Below are 19,452 nucleotides of genomic sequence, written 5' to 3' on the forward strand. Positions count from 1 at the left end.
GGGAAGGGAGCGTCTGAATCCTAACCAGCTGATGTAAATGGCTTCAGGTGCCGAGGAGGGAACGCCCGCTCCCTGGCAGGGCGTCAGTTGTGAAATAGTCCAGGTAGAACGTTGTTGTTAGAATCAGGTTTCAAACGATAGTAAAAATGTGGACGGACCCGAATACTCAGAATGGAGTGTGCCGATTCTGGTGAGTTTTCTGGTTGGTTGTTTCAACCCCTGCTGTTGAAAGTCTTTATGGGAGGATATTTCGTTGGCTCTCCTGCTTTTGGAAGTCTGCTGTGATGTAGGAAGGAGATTTCACCTTGGTTTCATTACTGAGGACCTTACGGGGCCTCCTGGCTGTTGGCCTGACAGTTCTTTGTTACCGTGCGTCCGTCCGGATGGGATCAGAGGTTGCTGGGCTGTTTGCATGCTGCTCCCCGGAGGGCTGTGTGTTTTACCTACATTCCGAGGATGTGGCCGTGTTACTTGGGGCCCTGGAAGTAAGCTCCATTCATCCGAGGGTTCACATGAGGAAAGTGGTTCCGTGGAATGCACATGCACATGGCCCCCCAGAATGCTGCTGGGTCACAACTCCTATGCCTTAGCCCCAGAGCGACAGAGGGGGGATTAGTCATTTATACTCTGGCCACAGTATAAATGGGGGGGGATATGGACTCCTCCCCACCCCAGAGGGTGGATGGCTGGTGGATGGAAGTGAAAGCTTTGCTTATGAAACTATCTGCTCACTGGACCTTGTGCTGAGGGGCGGTGCCGCCACTCTTTCCCTTCTCTGGACCCACCCCTTGATGCAGAAATTTCAACCAAAACCTCCAGACCTTCTAGGGTGACATATTTGACCAGAATTAGCGTTTTGAAAGGGCACAGCTAGGGTTTCCTACATAAGCGCTTGAGCAGCACAACCAAAAAAGCTCATCAGCTTTGAGCTCTGATTGTTGTTGACCGTGGTTATCTTGCTGCTGCTGCTGATAGAAACGAAAAAGTTCATTTGCCAAAGGGCCTGTCCGTTTCCTTGCCAGGAGTGCAGCTTAACTCTGGGCTTCCTCTGGTCGGAGGAAAATGGTCGCTTCCTCCCTGTTCTCCTTCTTTCCATTTATCCAGTTGTGTCAGGACTGCTGGGGGAGGCCTGGGGAGAAAGGGGTGAAAGAAAGAAAACAGCTAAAAAGTGGTTGTGCAGAATGTGTCTGGAAAGGCCGGTGGCTTTAGAAAGGGGGTAAAGTGGGAGGGGGTGACAGTCGCTGAAGCATGACAAGCCTTCAGAGGCCCCTGGGACTTAAAAACAAAAAAGGGAGCTTTCCTGCAGATCTTTCACACGCACACGTCTTCCTCTCCTCCGTCCATCCCCCCCCCGCTGGTTTGTAAATCTCCCAGTTGGACATTTTTAACATGGGAGTGCTTCGTCCTGTGCTTCAGTTGGCAGGATGCTCACACGGCAGCTGCAAAGAATTTGCTTCTCCTTTTCACAGCATCTCTCAGTGAAAAGCATTAGTGGGGCTACAAAACAAAATAAAAACTTGAGGGGTTTTCAGAAGTGGAAGCCAAGTTTAATTAAAGTCAAGGAAGTCGGGGCTATATAACTCTTTTGTTAAGTCTCTTCAAGTCAGGCGTGTGCCCGTGGCCGGCAAGGTGGAAAGTGCCGGCTGGCTGCCCCCAGTTGGGAAGTTGGAGGCCTCCGTGTCTGGTCTGTGCTTGGGGAGCATCCTAGAGTTTATCGGAAGATGTGCTGAGCCGTCACCTCTTGTTGCCCCTTTATTAGGTGCTTGCCTCCTTCTCGTTGGAGGAGGAAAACCCTGAAGTGGCTTCCGTCTCCTCACACCCCTGCTTCCACCCCCAACCCTAGACCAAGCCCCAGGACTGTAAAACTTCTTATAAAAAGTGAAGTTGCTGACTTGATAACTGCCTTCTCACGTTGGCTTTTTAATCTTTCAGTGTACTTTGGAGGTAGTCCTGAGCATTTTCTTGGGTGATGGGTCATTTGCTTGGTCTTGGAGATGTTGCACAGGTTCACAGACGCGTACATTTGCGAGTCCCTTGGGGAGGAAACCCTCCCTGTTATGCAGGCGGTCTGTATGTGTGTCTGCAGTGCTGACTGCAGGGACCGGAGCTCGGGCAGGGTCCAGGAGTGAGCTGTGGTCCAGTCAGGCCTGGATTGTCAACAGGAAGGAAACTGAGAATTTACCTCACAGGTTGAAGAGAGGTACATTTAATATTTGGTGACAGGGCCTTAAATTGAGTTTTGCCAGGAGACTGTTTAGCTTTATTCCTGAGTAGTCACAGAAATTGTGTAATTGTGTGTGTTTTTATAAAAAAAATTTTTTTTTTTTTAAAGACACAAGGTATTGGTACACCCAGCTAGCTCAGTCAGTAGAGCATTGAGACTCTTAAAGACAAGGAATTCTGTACAAATTGTTTCACACTGTTGAAACACACTGTTTCATACTTTTGTAGATTCTAGCACTTCTTTTCTTCCGACTGAGGAAACGATTTACTCAGGATCTTTCTTGGGTGTTTTCGTGTATTTGATCCTAACCATTTATTAGGTAGGCTGACAATCTTCTCTTATTTCATTGGTATAGAATTGGTGCTTTAAGAAGCTTAACGGTTTCAAGTGCTGTCAGGCTGACGTGTCCTGGGGCCTGGAACTTGAAACCATACTTTTGGACTTGACAGTGAGTGTGTTGTAGAGGTGCTGAGCTCTGGTTTGGGTTTATGCTCTCTGCCTTGGAAAAGCGGTGGAACTTCGTACAGTTAAGTTTTCCTTAGCTGAGAAGTCGTAATGTGTGATGGGAACATTCTGATTTCTGTCTTCCTAGACGTTTGTAGCCCGACGTCCCTTTCACTTTATTCAACTTTAATTCTACAAGTATTTATTATCTTCTGTGTGTTATTTGTCCAGTTATGTATTTTATACTCTCATGGTGGGGAAGGACGTGGGAGGGAGTCCAGGATTGAGACCAAATAAAGCTCCGAGAGGTTTTCGGCCACTGCACGCTGATCACACAAGGGAGCTTCTCGTTCGGCAGGTCTGCGGTGGGGTTTGAGATGCTGCATTTCTCGAAGGCTCTCAGCGGATGGTCCTGTGTCCTCGCAAGGGTTTAGGACAGCTTTGATTTTGTGGGTAGTTTGTACAGTGGTTCTCATTTTTTTCATGTCTCTGTCTCAACCAGAGCAGCTCTTTGTGCACTGGGGAGTTCTCATCAGATCTCTTCTACCAAAAAAAGTTTAAAAAACTCACTTTAGGGGATCCAGCTTGCTGAAGCAGCAGGGACTGAAGACCACATTCGTCATTCTCCCCCAATTGAAAGATGTTTAAAAACAGTTATGGGATTGTAAAGCCTCATAAGCATTGCTTCAAACAGCCTCTTTTGGCCCAATGTCCTATACGCTCTCCTTTCTGAGGACCGTTCTTTAATTTTTATTCTGGAAGGAAGCCTGGTGTTTCCTTAAAGACTAGTTATTATAATGCACTGTCTGTATAATGTTATGTGTTTCCCCAAACTCTGTCATGTCTCATTTGGTAAACACAGAGCAGTTTCAGGGATTTCTGTGTAGGGCCCTTGCTGTTTTGCTGGTTTCTATCCAGAACTCATCTTGAAAGCTTATATGTCTTTTAAAAAAGAAGCTCTCTATTGGATGGTAGCTACTATGGATTTGTACCTACTTAAATGTTTTATGAAACAGTGTTTTATCTATTCACACCTTACCATAGCCCTGTGAAGTGGCTATTTTTCCCCAAATTGCAGTTGAGGAAACAAGGCAGGGGAAAGGGGCCAGGGTCGGCCTCCCCTGCCCCCATCCCCAGGGGAGATTTGAATTCTGCTCTTGTTTCGCTTTGAAGGCTGTGCTTGTCTTCTTCTGGGCGGGCACTGTTGCCTGCTTGTTACAGGCAGCCGAGCCGTGGGTTTCAATTCTGACTCTTGTCATTTACTTAATCTCTCTGTGTCTCAGTTGTTTTGTAATCTGTAAAATGGGGGTCATAAGTAGTATAGTATGTGTATGTCATTTAATTTTGAATGTCTGGCCATTGTACTTTTTTTTTTTTTTTTTAACTACGTTATTATTGCTGCCACGCCGTCACTGAATTCATAAGCCTAGCTCCTACCGCCCCCCCAAACCCCCCCAGGTAGTTCTTAAAATCATTCTCTCAAGTGTTAAAAGAAGAATTTTAATGATTTTTCGCTCAGGTTAAAAGGTATGATACTGCATTAAGATTTATTATGTATTTTATCAGTATATGAAACAAAACCTAGTAAGTGGCTATTTACAGAGAAGGAAGTTGGACGATTCACAGTTGGTGTTTACTAGATTTTGTGGGTCTTCATTTGTTACTTGCTCCATTTCCCTGTATGTGTGTGTAGGAGGGGCGGGGGAGTTCCTTCTGCCTGGAAACATTGCAGTTTCCTTGTATTAAGAGTAACTGCATTTCCTGGTCTCCACCACACTCATGTTCGCTTGTCATCTTGACTTTTAAGAAATATTTTTAATTTGCTAACAATATTGAATGCACATAGTGAGTTCACTGTAAACATATGCTGAATTGAATAACGAAATGATTAAAGGTTTTAAATGTTTATAATCTTTTCTTCTACGATTATTTATCCCCACCGGTGTCTCCCCTGGGACCAGCTCTTAGTTATAAAAGTAAGGAAGTGATCTTCACATAATGGTTGTGTTCTTTAAAAAATTGTTTTTAAGGATTTTTTTTCGAAGCATGATTTTTTTTTTTTTCCAGCAGTAATGTAAATTAGTAGGACCCTGGTTTTGAATTCCGAAAGATCAATTTCATTCTTGTGGGACTACTCACTGAAGAACTTACTGTTTCATTTTCCCTCCCTTTTGTATCTCTTTCAAAATATTTACATCTTTTTCCTTCTCTATATTTTAAAAATATTTTTAGACGTGAAATCTTTAATTTTTTATTCTTTATTTTTGGCAGCGTTGGGTCTTTGCTGTGTGCGGGCTTTCTCTAGTCGTGGTGAGCAGGGACTACTCTTCGTTGTGGTGCGCGGCCTTCTCATTGCGGTGGCTTCTCTTGTTGCGGAGCATGGGCCCTAGGTGCGTGGGCTTCAGTAGTGGTGGCTCACGGGCTCGGTAGTTGTGGCGCACGGGCTTAGTTGCTCTGTGGCATGTGGGATCTTCCTGGACCGGGGCTCGAACCCGTGTCCCCTGCATTGGCAGGCAGATTCTTAACCACTGCACCACCAGGGAAGCCCTGAAATATTTATTTATTTATTTGTTTACATTTTATGAGCATTTCAGGGATGTCCTTACTGTTTTGCATGTTTCTTTAAAGGTGAATGAAGAAACTGGTGCATTGTTTTTTTGTTTGTTTTTGTTTTTGTTTTGGTCAACTAGAGAATTTCGTGATTCTGTTTTACGTTCACAGAAAAGCCAAAGATTTCTATGTGTTATCTAGTATTTTGTTCTGAAGAAACGTGTGCTATTTGTAAAACAGGAAATGTGTGGGAAAAGGGCAGTTCAGCAGCCAGTTGGGATCTGAGATCCAAATTAATTTGCCTTCATTCAGGTAACTTTAACACAGCCTGGTACTGATCTTTCCAGAGTGGTTTATTACACAGCAGCCCAGGACGGGAGAGGGAGATTTTAGAACTTGCGTCTTTATGTGTGAAAGCAGGTAATTTAGTAGACCAGAGCCAGCAATTCTGTTGCTTCACTATTGATTCTGGATTTTTTTCTCTTCATGGTGATGCTTGGCATCTTTAGTCTTCGTAGGGTCTGAGAAGGAGATTTTTAGAGGTTTCCACTCTTCCTTTCCTATTTTTTTCCCATTCCCTGATTGCATCAGTGGGACTCTTAAAAAGCTATTGACAATCTGATGGTCTAAAGCTCCACCTGCAGTTGGAAGCTGGTTGTCTTTCTGGAATGTTCTTTCCACAGGAGGCTGCTGGTACTAGTCTCTGGGCCATAGTAGGTTTTGGTTAGGCCTTTGACTTATGGTCTCTGGAGAGCCCACCAGACCGCAAGAGCCTTTCTGGCTTCCCAGTTTGTGTGATAGGATTAAAAGTGGGTTTTGCTGGGTTACCTGGGGCTCTGTGACTTGAGGTCACAGCTTCTGGGTCACGGGAGCAGCAGGAGGTGTGCAGGCAGCAGAAAGAGCTGTCGGGTCTCCCTTGTGAAGACGTGTCTGGGCTGAGGATCCAAGAACGGGAGAAGCACAGTGCAAGGAGCAGCACAAACGCTAGCCCTTGGGGGTCAGAGGCAAAGACAAGAACAAGCTGGAAAACTTTGTCCTGACCTAGAAAGAGGTCATATAGACAGGCCTTTGGATCTTTGGCGTTTCCTTTCTTTTCTTTCAAAAGGCCGAGTGCACAGCTGAATCGGAAAATTTCTTACATCCACAGCTTCTTCATTAGATACTGATACCGGTTAATTCAAAATCACTTGTAATTGGAAGCAGCTGCTGTTTCCCAGCTGACTAGGTGTTGGAGTCAGATGCTTTGAATTAGCTGGACTTGGATTATTCATATTTTAATTAAAGTCCATTTTATCTCTCCCCTCCTCCCCCCAGTCTCTTGTGTCTCCAATGGCCAGGATTTTATGGTAACACATTTGAAATTACAAGAGCATCCCAGTAGAAAGGCATAATGTAAGTTCAAGGACTTGCAGTTGATTATGGTCTTGTATTATTAAATAGCGAACTTAACTGCATTGCAATTCCCTTCTCTCACTCTCTGAACCTTGCTTCTGCAGTGGGGAAATTCCATTCCATGTAGAGAAGTTGAGACTTTTGTCCCCTTTCCTCCTCTTGGGATACAGACGTATTAGCTTAATTGCTTGTGTCACTGCTATGGGGAAGGTGCTGCATGAAATGGGACAGGCAATTTTCTGGTACTTTTCATCTAATGGGGTTTGCAAATTAAGCCACGAATAGTGGGGCTTTGGGGCAGTTGGGGATATTTTCTTATAAGAAGAAAAGTTAATGAGTGCAATGGTGAGGCTGTTGAGTGCTTCTGTATAGATACAGAATGTTCAATTCTGAGAAAAAAAGGTAGCGGAAAAATTGCTTTGCATTTCTCTCTCCATTGGTGCTAATGAGGAGAAGAGGCAGTGCTGGAGGGAAGGAGGTAAACGGATGTTGCCTTGCTTTCCCTGTTTAAGGTGACTAACGTTTGACTTGATAAATGCCCTAGTTAATTTAATTTTGTTTTGGTCCCTCTCCTCCCCTTGAATGTCCGGTTTTAGCTGAGTCTCAGAAAAACCAGGGCAGTGCAGACGCATTCGATTTTGCGTACCTGTTACAATGCTGAAGCCTTCTGTGCAGCCTCAGGAACCTTTAAAAGGGCGTAAGAGAGATGATTACTGTCCAAAAGGAGTTTAAAGTGTCCCTGGAGAGAGGAAGCATGTATTTGTCAGTGCCTTTAGGGAACTGTGTAAATCACTCTCGGTGCATCCCACAGGATCTGGCTCATCTTCTCCCGAGCGCTGGGAGAGGTGAAGGAGGAGGACTTCTAGGGGCGATCAGCTGTTTCGAGGTAGAAGGTCACCCCTGGAGCAATGAAAGAGTCCACCCAGCCTAGTCCTTCCATTTCCCTGTCTTTGCAGAGGTTGCCTGAGGATGTCCACCTAGTTGTCAGCCCCTTGACTGGAGACTCCACATCTGTCTAGTATTTTCTCCTGTTCCTGTCCTGCATTGGGGCAGAGATCTGGGGCCCTGTGGAATGAAGCAAGGGATTTTGTTGGGCCATGTACATGGTCGGGGACTGGGACAGATGGGCTGGGGTGTCACTTTAAGGAGTAGTCCTTGTGTGTTTCATCCATGCCACCTGACATCTCCAGTGACTATTCAACATAAAGTTGCTATGCTAGTTTCTTGGTAACAGGCCTGTCGCAATTTGATTGTTTTTGGACTTTCATCACAAGGCCATCAGCAGGCAAGCCCTAGGTATGCTTTAAGGAAGAGGGAACACATTGGACAAAGCAAACATCTTAGTACCATGTATTTCATTAGAAAGCTACAGTCCCTTCAGATTTACCGTCTTCATGAATGGGTGCTTAGTGAGAGGTCTTTGTGGAATTCTCTCCACGGTAGTAAACACCACACTTTTGAGTGCCTGGCCTGCTAAATAACAGATTTAAACGTAAAGTGTGTAAACTAAATGTATATATTCTCAGATACCTCTGCAAAGCAGAGTTTATTCTCTTATTTTTACTGATTAAGAGTCTCAGCTTTTGAGAGAGAAGAGGCTGAAGCAGTGTGGGGTGTAGGCGGAGCTGGAGTTGAGTCCACTTTTCTCCATTGTGTAGATTTCAGTAATGATATTTCTGTACCCCAAGGTGTCTAGGCTTACAGATTTTGACCCTTCTCTCTCCTGGGTAAAGGTCTTCAGGGTTGTCGGCCAGCCCCTTTTTCAGGGTACTCAAATGAAAAGAGGAACCAGTAGTTAAACTGAAATCTCTAATCAAGGTCCAGCAGACCTCATTTTGCATTTTAAGGTAACTCTTGAACATAACAACTTAATAAGGTAAAATTATGATTTTTATAAATTGAGTAGCTATTACTGAAGCATTACACTTATATCTATTTCAAGAAGAAAAACAGGAAGAATGTATACTATATAGCTTACTAACATATAAACAAGGATTCCATCTAGTTAGAAATGCTTGGGGAAATTTCCGGAGAAAGTTGGCAAGAACAGTATGGATAAATGGAGAGAAAGCAGAAACAGCTTTTTTTGGGGAGAGAGCACACCGGCGGTGCATGCTGTAGAAGGTGCAAGGAAAAAGTTAACCCCGGTAAGAAGTATGCCCTCAGGAAGACCAGTGTGGCTGACATAATTACGGAAGGTGCAGGAGAGGAAGGGCCCACACCCACAGGAGGGAGCTGATGTGTGAGGAGGGGCTGGGGCAGAGGTTACCCAGCTGTCCTATAAACTCACTGCAGAGCCCCAGATTGGTGGATGCTGGTGGCTACTGGGGGATGGCGCCAGCACCCCAGGCCTAGTCTCGCCTCGGCTGCTGAGTTTCTCATTTCGTCTGAGGTTTTCCCCTGATGGGACTGAACCCACATTTGCAGAGGGGTGGGGGAAGGGAGGGGGGAAGGTTTAAAGGAAGGTGGGGAGGAAGAGAAGGGAGGGGGAGGGATTGAACGTCAATGTTTCTCAACTCAAGGAGCAGGAAAGTGAGATTCTCAGAGTATAAAGAAAATTCTAATTAGAGGATAAAAAAGAATTGAGAACTAGGAGAAAGACTTTTGGTTTTCAAAACTTGAGTGTGAGGAAGAGTCACCTAAGCCTACCCTATTGATGCCCCCGAGATGCTGGTCCCACCTAGCACTAGGAGAGAAGAACGCAGCTGGGATTAGAACCTAGCCTTGTGGGGTGCTTTTATTTATTGACTTCAGAAAAGGGTTTTTCTTTGTCTTCTCACAGCAAAGCGTACAGGAGGCCACGTTGGGGGTGTGTGCACGCGCGTTCGTGTATGTGTGTTCAGGGGTGTGATGGTGAAGGAGGACGCAGAAGAGGGGAAGTGACAGGTGCCCAGACAAAGACAAGAGAAGCTGTAAGGCTGCTGGCTGTCTACCTTAGAGAGCGAAAAATAGTTTACATTTGTAATGGGACTCAGGGAGGAAATGCTTTGAGATTGAATTTGTTTCCCCCTGAGAAAAACTAATTATTATATACCTGTTGCTGATGGATGATAAGCTGCTTTTTTGTCTTTTGCTACTGACTGTAGCTGTGACCCTCATTTTGGTATCTCTCGACTCACATCTATACGAAGTTCTCTGTCACACAGACCTAGGATTTCAGTTGTCTGGTCAGAGGGTGTATGCATTTTCAATGTTAATAAATACTAAAATGTCCTCTGAAATAATTGAAGCGCTACACTCCTCCCAGCAACATGTGTCCTTGTTAAAGTTGGTATTGTCAGGTGTTTTGTTTTTTTAAAGTGTCGTGAGTCTGACTTGTAATGTATATGGATTCATGTGTTGAAGTTCATGGCACACCATGCTTCCTGTTTTCAGTGATACCCTGGGGTCATGAATGTTTGTGTCCAAGTGTATTACTCTTTATCTCCCTTGGTAATTTATAAAAGCCTTTACTGACACCACTTGCATTAAAATTCTGCTGTCACTTCCCTTAGCTCTCCAAGCACAACTTTCTTGTACTTAAATTTATACCATATTTATCTGCACTTGTGTTGATTGGTTAGTGTGGGTGAGGTACTATCTCCTAAGTTCTCTACTGTTGTCACAGTCGTCTTTCATGAAAACAAAAAAAGTTACTTTCCTGCTCAAAACTTCCATAGCTCTCCATTGCTTATGGGATAAAATCTAAGCTCGGAAGTGTTACCTAAAACCCTTTGTTGGATCAATCTTATCCCAGTTTCATCTTCTGCAGCATGCCATTCCTGTTCATTTTCTGTCTCTTCCCTGTCAAGGTCATGGTCCTTTAAGGCTCTGGTTGTATTGCACCCTTCTTTCTTCCATTTTGCCACTGGTGACCTTCTACCTTCCCTGAAAGGCCCCTGGGCTCCCGCTGTGTGTTGATACTGCTAATAAACATCTACTATGTGCCGGGCACTTGGCCTTGTTCTTGGGAGGAGCTCGTGAGCAAAGGCAGTGTTGTTGATAGGCAGATACCTCTTGTAGTTCACCTTTGGGTCTACTGGCCTGTGTGGTACGTCTTCAGGTCTACTGGCAGGCAGTCAGTAAATGTTTGTTGTTATCCTCATTTCCACCTTAACCCAAGGCTCCTCCAGATAAATTTGATTAAAATCTCTTTCCCCAATTTTTTATATTATGAGAAATTTCACATAGAAAAGTTGAAGGAACAGGTATGATGAACACCAGGACACTCTTCACCTAGACTCCAAGATGAACATCGTGCGGTGTGTATGTGCATTACCCAGCGTCTACTTTCTTCTTCTCAAGTCTTTGACTTTGGAAAATTTGAATGGTGCTCTTGCTTATCCATTAAAAAAGGACTTTAGTAGTGTAGCACTTTAGAAGTATTAAAAAAAAAATTCAATGGGTTTGGTTTTTTTCTGCCAAAGTAAATGTTGGCTCTCGTTCAGCTGTAGTATTGTGGCTTCTCTCAACATGTTCGAGTTAAACTATAGCAGGGCCAAGTTGAGAAATTAGCTTCTCGGTTTTCTCCTTCCAATTTAGAAAAAAAATTAGATTTCAGATCCTCTCGTTCCTATAATCTTCTTGGTTCTTCCGTCCTCCTGCATTAAAAAAAGATCACAAAGAATTGGCTAAGATGTCAGTGGGAGGAATGAATATCCGAATTTACAGGAGATTGTTGGTGGTAATCTTCAAATAGGGTGCTTGAACCTGCATTGAAGGTAGTTCATTTAGTGCAGTTTCTTCTAAGCCGTAACATGGGAAGTAAAGGGCCATAACTGTTTGTTTTTTTGGTCTGTTTTTGTTTTTTTGTTTTGTTTTTTGTTTTTTGGCCGCACCTTGTGGACTGTGGGATCCTAGTTTGAACCCAGGTCTTTGGCAGTGAGAGCTCGGAGTCCTAACCAGTGGACCATCAGGGAATTCCCAACCCCTTGGTTTTAACGTGAGATCTTTGCTTTTCTGCGATGTATGTGTTACCATTAGCCTGGAAATCCAAGTGCTGTCAAGTCATGCCACCATGTAAGTGATAATTCAGTGTTATCATTCATTAGCTGGTATTTGAATGACTGGTTTGTGAGTGGGTTAGAAAGTTTTAAGTGTGTCAGTGTTTGGGTTTTGTAAGTGCAGGAGTGCTGAATGTAATTTGTTCTTGGGAGGCCGCTTCCAGTTAGTCTGCACAGAGGACTTGGAGGGCAAACGGGCTACAAACCCCCTGTAGTAAGTGACTGATTTGGTCAGGTGACCTGCCCAAGGCATTTTGGGGTTTGCCTCAGATTGTCTGTCTTTCACTCTTCACTGCATTGTGACTCACATGATGCCAAAAGAAAAATAATACGAATACATCATGGTATGCAAAATCCAAATTGATTTTGAATTTAAATTTAATTTTGAATTCAAGGTCAAATTCAGAAGTGTTCAGAGCAAAATGTGAAACCCCCCGTGTCCCTTATGCATTCGTACTCAATACACTTTCTGTACATTTACACGCATACTTATGTAGATGTGTGTATATATAGGCTTCTTTCCCCCTTTTTCTTCTTTTTGGCTTGTTTTATATAAATGGAATCATGGGTCATGTTGTGTGATCTAGCCTTTTCTCACTTAAGTATGTCTTGTAGATCTTTCCATGTCATTCTTTTTAGTGCTGTGTAGTATCTGACAGGACCTTATGATTTCCTTCCAAGAAGAGTGCCTGACATTTAGGGGCACTCAGTAGACATTTAAGTTGTTTTCTCTGTTTTGTTCACTTAAAATCAAATTTCTTTCCATACATCTTTCACACGCGTGGGCATATTGGCATCAGATTGCATTGGAAGTACTGAGTCCAAGAGTATGTGCTCAGTTTTTACAGTAGGAAGAGATTTTTCTTTCCCTTCCGAAAAGGTTTAACCAGTTTATTTGTATTTTCACCAACAGTGTATAGAGTCTTTATTTCCCTTCCTTCTTGCCAACAAGTATTAAAAAACTTCTTTAGTTTTTGCTAATGAATCAAATATGACTCATCATTGTTGTTGGATTTGCATTTCTCTGTATTGAGCATTTTTCATTGGCCATCCATATTTCTTTTGTTCATGACCTCTGCCCTTTTTTTTTTTTTTTAAAGAATCCATGATAAACTTTATATATTTATTTATTTGGCTGTGTAGGGTCTTCGTTGCTGCGCGCGGGCTTTCTCTAGTTGCAGCGAGCGGGGGCTACTCTTCGTTGCGGTGCGCTGGCTTCTCATTTCAGTGGCTTCTCTAGTTGCAGAGCTCGGGCTCTAGGCACGCAGGCTTCAGTAGTTGTGGCGCACGGGCTCTAGAGTGCAGGCTCAGTAGTTGTGGCACACGGGCTTAGTTGCTCCGCGGCATGTGGGATCTTCCTGGACCAGGGCTCGAACCCGTGTCCCCTGCATTGGCAGGCGGATTCGTAACCACTGCGCCACCACGGAAGTCCCTCTGCCCGTTTTTATATTGTTTTATTTTTCCTTTTTCTTACTTTTTGTCAGAGCTCTTTATGTTCTTTATTTATTAAACATATGACAAATATTTTCTCCCAGTCTGTCCTTTATGCTTTAATTGTGTTTAATTGTGCCCTTTATCCTTTAATGGTGTCTTTTTTCTCATATAGAAGTTTAAAATGTTTCTGTAGTCGAGTTTGGTTTTCCTTTACAGGTTTGTGTCTTGCTTAGGAATGCTTTTCTGACTTCAAGAATATGAAAATATTATGTAAGAAATTCTCCTTCTTTTATTATTTCCCATCTGGTTAAATACTACCCTCCAATTTCTTAGTCTTCTCTGTACTCTCACATCAGCCACTAAAATGGTATGAAAACTCGGGTCTCTGGAATCTTCCAGTAATGACTTCTTCTGACAGCCACATTTTATGGATATGTTGGGTTTTATCCCTACTTACATACCCAAAGGCTTTAAAATGTACTTTTAAAAGTGTTGATGTCATGACTATCATTATCCTGTATTAAATAATATATTAATGTTCCCATGGATGTATAAGAAGACAGCCTTGGCCTATGCATCAGTTTCTGGATTCTAAATCCACTTAAATATACATGAAAATCTACATCAATTCTGAGTTTTTTAGTCTTTAAAAAGAAAGGACAAAACAGAGGGTGAGATAAAGGGGTAACATCTATTTTGTACCATTGTGTTATACACATGAAAGGTAGAAAACGGATAAAACTAGGAGACTGCCCCTAAACAAAGTAGCTTTCTTTTGCGGTCAGATTTGCATTGGTAAGAGTCACTTTGAGAACTGGCTCTGAGCTAGGAGACTGCCCCTAAACAAAATAGCTTTCTTTTGCGGTCAGATTTGCATTGGTAAGAGTCACTTTGAGAACTGGCTCTGAGCTGCTTGCCTCTTTCGGTTGTACATAGTTGCCATACACAGGTTTCTTTTAAAGGATAGAACTGCTTTAAAAGCTTTTTAGAACAACTGCTTTAGCCTTGGATTTTCTCCCTTAATTTGAGTTTTTCCTGATTTCTTTTGACACTTGCTACTTACTGTTGGTACCATGGATGTGTGTTTAAGTCTGTTTTCATCATGTAATAATAGGGGAAACCAGTTAACTAGGCTATTGCTGTGTAAGGTAAAGCTAAGAAGTCCCTGATTAAGGAACTGGGCCTCTGTGAGAAGTAAAGTGTCATTGCTTTTGTCTGTGAACTTTGAAATTGCTTTTGGTTCCTCAGAGACCCTTTGTTTATTGTCTGCTTCTCTAACATAGTCCCTAGTAAATGAGGCTAGAAAAGAAGGCAGTGTCTTTGTGTTTCTAACCTTTTGCCTCCATAAAATTCGTATTTCAGTAAAACAATTTGGAGAGTCTTCGGAATCTCTTAATAAAGGAATTTTTGCTGGCATAAAGCATGCATTATGTATCAGACTTACATATTAAAACCTGCTTGATGGAAGAACAGCAGATTTAGGCTGGTTGACTCAGCAACCTGCAACTTCCAAAGTTCCAAAGTAGGGTTATTCTTCCTCCCTCCCCTCCCTCCCCTCCCTCCCCTCCCTTCCCCCTTCCCCCTTCTCCCTTCCTTCCCTCCCTTCCATCTTCATTGCGGTGGCTTCTCTTGTTGCAGAGCGCAGGCTCTAGTCGCGCAGGCTCAGTAGTTGTGGCTCGTGGGCTCAGTAGTTGTGGCGCAGGGGCTTAGCTGCTCCGCGGCATGTGGGATCTTCCCGGACCAGGGATCGAACCCGTGTCCCCTGCACCTGCAGGTGGATTCCCAACCACTGCGCCAGGGAAGTCCCAGGTTATTCTTTATACATTGGTTTTACTAAGTTTGGAGTTCCTCCTTCTAGTACAGTGTTTCTACTGAAATTATTTTCTGTGAGTTCTGCCTTCCTAGTACAGCCCACTAGAACCTCATCCTGAGCAGTGTTCGCCTCCCAGCTCATTTCCCTGTACCTACCTTATCTTTGCTGCCTGCCCCTGTGTCCTTTGCCCATTTTCCAGATAGCAGTGAAAGTAATCAGATTATCACTTTAAAGCCCTCCGGGCTTTGCAAGCTCAGCCAGAAGGCTGGGCTCAGAGCCAGTTTCTGTTGACTCTGCACTTCCCCTCCCCCAGTCCAGAAAAACTTTTTGAGCTGTCCCGGTTCCCATTCCCCAAACACATGCCCTTTTCCTTATCCCGAAGGCACTTGTAACCTTTTGCAATCTGGTGAAAGGGTCTCCTGACCCTTTTTCTTAAAATGCTTCCAAATGCTGAGACAGTAAAATATCCAGGATTAAAAAGGCAACCTATTACATTGAAATGTAGCCATCAGAATGTGAAAAAGCAAATTTGTAAGATGGTAAAACATGTTTACTTCTGAATCCTCTATTAAATAACTAGCCCTAACGGTGGGTTTAATTATTGCAGTTTCACAGCAGTGATAGCAAATGGTATTTCTTTCATGCTGTCTGCAACCACTGTAATGTGGTAGAAAAATATATAATCTTAAATTTAATGAAAATTATTAGCTTGGATCGTAGCCAAATTAGCATGTCTATTGATACATAATTTACATAGACACACCCATTTCAAGTATACAGTTCCTTGAGTTTTGACAGTCATATACGTATTCCCATGTAACCACCCAATTAAAATATATTTTCATCACTCAAAGTGGTCCCTCGTACCCTTTGTAGTTACTTCTATCTCCACCCAGCCACTGTTTTAATTTTTATCACTAAAGATAATAAGCGTTGCCTGTTTTATACAGCATGATTTTTTCAGATTGATTCGTGTCGCTGCGTTTATCAGTAGTTCATTCCTTTTTTATTGCCGAGTAATACTCCGTTGTATGGAAATATCATAGCTCACGCATCTACTTACGCATTGAGGGACTTTGGGTTGTTTCCAATTTTTGGCCGAGGGTTGCTATGAACATTTCAGTTCAAGGCTTGGATGTAGTCAGTAGGTTTTCGTTTCTTAGGAGTCAGTCATTCCTTAGGTATGTAATTGGGTCATAAATTAAGTGTATGTTTAACGTTAATAAGAAACTGCCACACAGTTCTCCAAAGTGCTTGCACCACCTTGCCACCTTGAGCGGTCCAGTGGCTCTGTGTCCACGTCAGCGTCAGTATTGTCAGTCTTCCTGCTTTCTTTTAATGGTTAGTAGCGTTAGCATCTGGCCAGAATCAAGCTCACGTGATGCAAGGTTGGTTTTCAAATGAGTTTAAAAATGCTTTAAAAATTTACATTAGATTCAGCTTGTACACTTAGTTACTCAGTAGCCTCTTAGAGTGTTCATCTTCTCTTAGGTTGGAAATGCTCCTTTATTCATCTTCTTGAAGTTTTGACTCTGTACCAAACGCCCCTTTTCACGTGCGGTTTGCCTTTGTGCGGTTTGCCTTTGTATGCGGGAGGCTGAGAAGCCGTTGTGCCTACAGTTCTCAGTGACTTAAATGGTCTGCGTTCTCGGCCTGTATCAGACACGAAGTAGCAGCTAAGCCAAGATGGGGAATTTCTTGGACTAAAGGAGAAGGGAGCACTGACCTCAGATGAAGGGATGTAGCTGAGAGCCCGTGACACCCCAAATCACAGTGACCTGGAGCAGTGTACTGAATGGGCAGGCAGACCTCCCATCTCAGGGCTGCGATGCCGCCTTCCTGCGTACACTGCGCGCACACACACACACGCGCGCGTATTTTAAAATAATGTTTTTTTTTTTCTTAAGTAGTAGCACAGAAACACCACAGAAAGGCAGAAAAGAAGTTATCCCTAGCTTTACTGCCCCACACAACTGTTGTAAACATTTTGCTGTATTTTGCCGACTGTTCTTTGCTTCTGTGAAAATGTTTTGGTAATCCTGTGGTATATAGTTTTGTTTCTCTGTTTTTTCCACTAGATATTATCATAAACATTTCCTTATGTGATTACATGTTCTCCATAATAACAATTTTTTGCCCCACCTCACTGCCAACTTTTCTGAATCAACCCCTTCACTTTAGGTTTTCATAATGAGTGAGTCTGAGGTCTTCCCCGGGTTTGCCTGTCCTGTGGGATGAAACTTCTTTTTGTATTTTTTTCTTTCTTCCATAATAACAATTTTAATGGGGATACATCTATTCAATGCATGTATAAGTGCAGTTTTCCAAATTTTATTATTATTTTATTTTTATTACTTTTTATTGTTTCTTTTAGGATATATTACCAAATACACAATTACTGGGTCAATGGAAATGGACATCTTAAAAATATATCTCTTGTATTTTGCCAAATGATTCCCCAGAAGTATGATACTGCTGCTGCCCGGCAAGTGTTGTTCCAATACAGCACCCCAGAGCCCACTGGAATATTTAAATATTAACAAGGTGAAATCCAGAGTCACCTGGAAGTTACGTTGTAATATTAGTTCAAGGTAGGACATCGTTTTAGAAATATTTTCATGTGCAGTGGCAAGTATCAACAATATTCTGGCAAATCCATTCAGGACTGTCATTTGTGATCGAGTCTCGAAAACAGTTTGCCTTTTGAAAGCTGTGTATCCCTAAAGCAATCTGAGAAACTGATCGGGTAAAAGGTTACCTAGCTAGTTCTAGGCTTATTGATTTCTTATTTCTATCTCCAAAAGCATAGGATTTTGAAATTGTTGAAGATCCTCACAGAGGGATGCCTTTCCCTTCCTGGGCCTGATGCCTATTTTTTTTTTTTTTTTTAAATGATGTTTTATTTATTTTTAAATTTATTTTGGCTGTGTTGGGTCTTTGTTGCTGCGCGCGGGCTTTCTCTAGCTGTGGCGAGCTGGGGCTACTCTTCGTTGTGGTGCGTGGGCTTCTCACTGCGGTGGCTTCTCCTCTTGTGGAGCACAGGCTCTAGGCATGTGGGCTTCAGTAGTTGTGGCACGCGGGCTCAGTAGTTGTGGCTCGCCGGCTTCAGAGCGCAGGCTCAGTAGTTGTGGCCCACGGGCTTAGTTGCTCCGTGGCATGTGGGATCTTCCTGGACCAGGGCTCGAACCCGTGTCCCCTGCATTGGCCGGTGGATTCTTAACCACTGCGCCACCAGGGAAGTCCTCTGATGCCTATTTGATGCTCTTGAGTCTGCCCCTACTTAGTTCACTAGGGAGTCCCTGGACTGGAGTGTCCCAAAGTGTCATTAACCTTTGTGATTGCTGATTTGTGTTTGGATTTAGGTCACTTGCATTTTTTCCCTCTACAGATGTTGCAGTGATCTGTAGTAATGGCAAACCTCGTTAGGCATCATGAATTCATGGTGTTAAGAGAAGTTGGCCACATTTCAAGGATAACCCCCTTTCCCTTTTTTTACCTAAGTTGTGATACCTGTTAATCTTTTCCACTAATAAATCGTTTTAGAAATCATTTTTAAAGAACTCTGGTTCTTTGAAAAGGCAATTTTATTATTCAAGTGTAGTTGATAGACGAATATTTTGTAAACAAAGGAATTAAAGAGCTTTACTTTTGAACTGAGACTAAGTGTTTGTGATAAGGTTTTGTGGAATAGTCTTTGATTTATTTAGTAAACATTGATAAGTGTTTTCCAGTAAGATTGTCCCTTACCTTAAGGATCTCATTGTCTAGCAGGGGAGACAGGTACACAAACTGCTGATTATAGTATGTCAGGGGACTGAGGGACACGCACAGGCCATTTCGGAAGCTTACAGGAAGGAGGTGCCTAACTGTTGTGGGAGTGAGGTATTGGGTCAGGGAGGGCTTCCTGGAGGAAGGCAGTTTCTTATAAAGGATGAGTACAAGTTAGTCAGGTAAAAGGCTGGGGCTTGAATGGTTAGATAAGCAGGGTCAGAAAGAACACTGCAAAGCACCAGGGCCTATAGCAGCATGGGCATGTGTGCACACCTGTATATGTTGGTGTGTCTGGAGTGGAAAGGTCAGTGCAGGCCGTGGAGGGAGATCTCGAGCCCGGAGAGGCAGGGCTTGTTCCTGCCGGTAACCGAGAATCAGTGAGCCACAAACTTTAAGACTTTTAAGCTGGGCTGATGGTGAACTACATTCTGAACTCTGCTGGGGGTAGACTCAGAGTTAGGGCCTCAACCTGACTTCTCCTAATGGAGAAGGGACACAAGGGAAGGACTTTGTCATCTGAGGGAGAGACGTCTGGCAGCTTGGGACAGAGGGAGGATCCTGGGGCCAGGAGTGTTTTAGGAGAGAATGTAATGAGAGCCATTTCATTTTCTTGGATCAGCAATAGAACTTCTTGAAAGAGGAAACCTATAAATTGCTCCAAGGATTTAGATAACTAGAAAGCACCATACAGGTAACTGGAGCTTTCCCACCGCGGTCTTCTTTAGCTTCTCCCTGCTGTGGAACCATCTCGTATTATGCAGACTACTGGTGTGACCAGAAGTGGCTTTGCTAACATTAATGAAGTTAATTTTATACAAGTAGATTTCAAGAAGTGTGAAGCA

The 19,452-nt window shown here is 43.2% G+C and overlaps 1 protein-coding gene across 8 annotated transcripts in view; it reads left to right on the top strand.

Moving 5' to 3' along the window:
- JARID2 (jumonji and AT-rich interaction domain containing 2) overlaps positions 1-19,452 on the top strand; it is a 242,770-nt gene that overhangs the window by 20,136 nt on the left and 203,182 nt on the right. The gene's annotated exons all lie outside the window — the stretch shown is intronic.

Source organism: Balaenoptera physalus, assembly GCF_965194825.1.
Source record: "Balaenoptera physalus genome assembly, chromosome: 11".
Lineage (NCBI taxonomy): Eukaryota > Metazoa > Chordata > Mammalia > Artiodactyla > Balaenopteridae > Balaenoptera > Balaenoptera physalus.